Genomic DNA, 4981 nt, shown 5'->3' with positions numbered 1-4981 from the left:
CCCCCGGGCATCTTTTCCGACGCCCTCTCCTCCTTCCTCCACTTGGTCTTTGCCCGATGCCTCCCCGTAAGGCGTCCACACGGCGACCCACGACCTCCGCAGCCAAATCTCAAGCTCTGATCTCGCCTCTGGGTTCCCGAGCCCCACATCCTCCGACGATGGTCGCCGGCATGGAGTGGTCGGACAATCAGCCTCCGACAGATTTTGCCAACACCCTCTCGGGAGGATCCCGGCAAGAAGCAACCAACGTACTGGCTGTACCCCCCAAGCGATAAAAGATTGAGGAACCCATAATCTTTACTGAAGAAGACGCTCAAGGAGTTCAATTCTCTCATAACGATGCGGTTGTAGTTTCCTTGAATATAGCAGATTACGACGTTCGTCGCATTCTTGTCGACAATGGAAGTTCGGCCGACATTTTATTCTACGATGCCTTTTCAAGAATGCCCATCCTTGACGGCCATTTGAGGCCGATTAGCTCCCCTCTGGTAGGGTTTACCGGCGATGCTGTTCCAGCGGAGGGAATAATAACTTTGACTGTGGCCGCAGGTCGATATCCAAGGCAATCCAGGGCTCTGGTGAATTTCCTGGTGGTGAAGGCGCCGTCAGCTTACAACGCAATCCTCAGCCGACCTGGCCTCAATGCTCTCCGAGCCATCATATCAACCTACCATTTGAAGTTGAAATTTTCCACCAGCCAGGGGATCGGAGAGGTCCGAGGAGACCAAGCCCTGGCCAGACACTGCTACAACATAGCCCTGCAAAGAAGCGACCAATCTGACCCCTGTCCAGTCGATGGACTGGATGCTCGCGACGACCTCATTGAAGAGAGGGGCGTTCCAATCGAAGATCTGAAACCGATCCCTTTGAACGATGGGAACGCGGAGCATGTAGCGATGATCGGCTCCAACCTGGGGGAGGAGGTGCGGACGCATCTCATCGATTTTCTATGAAAGAATGCAGATATTTTCGTTTGAGTTCCAGCAGACATGCTAGGGATTGACACGGAAGTCATGGAGCACCGCCTGGCCGTCGATCCAAAGCATTGACCGACGAAAGAAAAAATCCGAGGTCATGCGCCAGAGAGGCAGAGAGCGATAGCCGAGGAAGTGGACAAGCTCCTTAAAGCCAGATTCATTAGAAAAGTCAATTATCCTGATTGGATTTCCAACGTTGTCCTAGTCAAAAAAGCAAATGGCAAGTGGAGGATGTGCATAGACTTCAAAAAGCTGAATAAAGCTTGCCCAAAGGATAGCTACCCCCTTCCCAGAATCGATCAACTGGTGGACGCGACCTCGGGCCATGGGCTCCTCACCTTCATGGATGCATTCTCTGGCTATAATCAAATCAAGATGGCACCGGAAGACGAAGAAAAGACCACTTTCATTACTAACCGTGGCCTTTACTGTTACAGGGTCATGCCTTTTGGCCTCAAAAATGCGGGCGCAACCTACCAGCGGTTGGTGAACAAAATCTTCAAGAAGCAAATCGGCCGCAATATGGAGGTCTACGTGGACGACATGCTCATAAAAAGCAAATCTTCCATGGACCACATCGCCGACCTCGAGGAGACCTTCGACGCACTCCGAAAATATAAAATGAAGCTAAACCCGACTAAATGCACTTTCGGAGTAACCTCGGGAAAGTTCCTGGGCTTCATGGTATCGGGGCGCGGGATTGAGGCCAATCCAGAAAAAATTTACGCCATCCAGGAGATGGCTACCCCAAAGTCGATAAAAGAGGTTCAGCGCCTTACAGGGAGGGTAGCGGCCTTGAATCGCTTCGTTGCAAGGTCGGCCGAACGGTGCTTACCCTTCTTTCAAACCCTCAAGCAGCCGAAGAACTTCTGTTAGACCTCTGAGTGCCAGCAGGCGTTCGAAGAACTAAGGAGCTACCTCGGCTCACCCCCGTTGTTGGCAAAGCTGGAGCCTGGGGAGGAACTATTTTTATACCTGGCGGTCTCTCCCATGGCTCTCACGGCTGTCCTTGCCAAAGAAGAAGCGAAAGTCCAACGATCGATCTACTACATCAGTCGTGCGTTGAGAGATGCTGAGACCAGGTATACCAAATTAGAAAAACTGACTTACGCCTTGTTGATTGCAGCCCGGAGGCTGCGACCCTACTTTCAAGGGCACACCGTAACGCTGCTCACCAACCAACCGATCAAGGCGATTTTGGACCGGATGGATGCCTCTGGGAGGATGGCAAAATGGGTGATTGAGCTCACAGAATTCGACATCAACTATCGACCCAGGCCAGCAGTGAAGGCTCAAATATTGGCAGATTTCATAGTGGAGTGTATCATCCCAGAGGAGGCCGAACCTGAACAAGACGAAATTGACGGCCTGAAGCCCCGACCGAACTCCCCCAAAGAAGAAGCAGATCCCTCTGATCGCTTTTGGGCCCTCTATGTGGATGGATCTTCCAACATGTCAGGCGCAGGTGCGGGCCTGATCTTGATCAGTCCCGAGGGAATCATCGTGGAGTATGCTCTGCATTTTGAGTTCCCCACAACGAACAACGGAGCGGAATATGAAGCTCTGATTGTGGGACTGAGGATCGCCAAAGAGCTGGGAGTAGATCGGCTCTGGGTCCACAGCGACTCTCAACTGGTAGTGGGACAAGTCAACAGAAATTATGAAGCGTGGGAGGACAGCATGGCTAAATATCTTGAAAGGGTAAAGGTGCTTGTCCCCGCCTTCATCGACTTCAACATCAGACAGATTCCAAGGTTGGAAAATATCAGGACTGACCTTCTTTCCAAGCTGGCAACATTGGCTCCGGCCGAATTATCCAAAGGCATTCTTTTTGAAGTTCTAAAGTGCCCGAGCACAGAAGAATCATGGCCCGTGATGGAAATTGACCACGAGCCCAGCTGGGTCGACCCACTGATAACCTACCTCAGAGATGGAGTTCTCCCCCAGGATGCAAAAGAGGCTCGAAAGCTCAAAAATCAAACCTCTCGATACATCCTTTATGAGGACAAGTTGTACAAGAGATCATACTCTTTGCTCCTTTTGAAATATCTCCGACCTTCAGAAGCTGACTACGCCTTGTGGGAGGTGCATGAAGGAATCTGCAGAAACCATCTGGGGGCTAGATCTTTATCCCACAAGTTGCTCCACCAAGGATATTATTGGCCGACAATGCATCATGATTCGATTGAATATGTCAGAAAGTGTGATCGATGCCAGAGATATGCCAACATCCAGAGACAGTCCACCACCGAGCTTACACCCTTGAGTGCCCCATGGCCTTTTGCGCAATGGGGGATGGACATCCTTGGCCCCTTTCCCATGGCATCAGGGCAGAGGAAATTCCTCCTTGTAGCGATCGACTACTTCACCAAATGGGTCGAAGCCGAACCACTAGCAAAAATCACAGAAGCAAAAGTGCAAGATTTCATCTGAAAGTCGATCGTATGTAGGTTCGGTCTGCCTAGGACCCTGATCACTAATAATGGGCGGCAATTCACGGGAGCAAGATTCGTCGAATTCTGTGAAGATCTAAACATCTCCCACAACTTCACATCAGTAGCCCATCCTCAGGCAAACGGCGAAGCTGAGGTGACTAACAGAACCCTTCTGCAGGGGATTAAGACAAGGCTTGAAAAGGCGAAGGGAACTTGGGCGGACGAACTTTATCATGTGTTGTGGGCGTATCGAACTACCCAAAGACTGCCCACAGGGGAGACCCCCTTTGCTTTGGCCTTCGGAACGGAGGCCGTCATCCTAATTGAGCTTAAACTCCCATCGGCATGAGTCGTGGCATTCGACGAACATCAAAATTCGCAAGGTCTTAAAGCCAACCTCGACCTGCTGGAAAAAAGGCGGGAGGTAGCTCAGGTTCGAATGGCAGCTTACAGACAGAAAGTCGCTCGCTATTACAACTCTAGGGTCAAGAACAAAGTCTTTAGAGTAGGAGATCTAGTGCTTCGACGGGCCGTTGTCTCGCAACCTCAGGATCGAGGAAAGCTCGCCCCAAACTGGGAGGGCCCGTATGAGTTCAAATAAGTAGTCCGACCCGAAACTTATTATCTTAAGAAACTCGGAGGAGCCGACCTCCCACAACCATGGAGCTCGAAAAACTTATGGATGTACTACCAATAATTTTATTTTAATTAAAAGTTGTCTATCTACATGTCTCCCCCCTTTGGCACTATCTTACATCGACAGGGCAGTCCAAACAAACTGTATCAGAAGCAAGAGGGGAACCTCGTCTCGACAAAGTCGAAGGCCCGGTTCTCTTTAGACTGGATGGGGGGAGAGGCCTTGCAACGCCCATATGCGCCCCCACAGTCCTGTTAGGAACAGGAGGAGAACCTCTCCCTAACTTGAGCAAAGTTGAAGGCCCGGTTCTCTTTAGACCGGATGGGGGGAGAGGCCCTGCAACGCCCATATGCGCCCCCACAGCCCTGTTAGGGATAGGAGGAGAACCTCGCCCTAACTTGAGCAAAGTCGAAGGTCTGGTTCTCTTTAGATCAGATAGGGGGAGAGGCCCTGCAACGCCCATATGCGCCCCCACAGCCCTGTTAGGGACAGGAGGAGAACCTCATCCTAACTTGAGCAAAGTTGAAGGCCCGGTTCTCTTTAGACCGGATGGGGGGAGAGGCCCTGCAACGCCCATATGCGCCCCCACAACCCTGTTAGGGACAGGAGGAGAACCTCATCCTAACTCGAGCAAAGTCGAAGGTCCAGTTCTCTTTAGACCGGAAAGGGGGACCTTCCCCAGCGGCCCCTTCGCAATAAGGCTCCGTCCGGACTCCTACGGGATCCGAACTTCATCCCCAGCTTCGGTCGCTGGTAAACTCCGTCCGGATTCCCACAGGTGCCGGACTCCGCCTCCAACTTCAACTGCGGACAAACTTCACCCGGGTTCCTACAGGAGTCGGGCTCCGCCCACGACTTCACCTATGGGTAAACTTCGTCTGAACTCCTATGGGAGCAGGACTTCATCCCTGACCTTGATTACAGGCGGATTT

The sequence above is a fragment of the Elaeis guineensis genome, chromosome 8, assembly GCF_000442705.2.
Source record: "Elaeis guineensis isolate ETL-2024a chromosome 8, EG11, whole genome shotgun sequence".
Classification (NCBI taxonomy): domain Eukaryota; kingdom Viridiplantae; phylum Streptophyta; class Magnoliopsida; order Arecales; family Arecaceae; genus Elaeis; species Elaeis guineensis.
Note: the sequence above shows the minus strand (reverse complement) of the source record.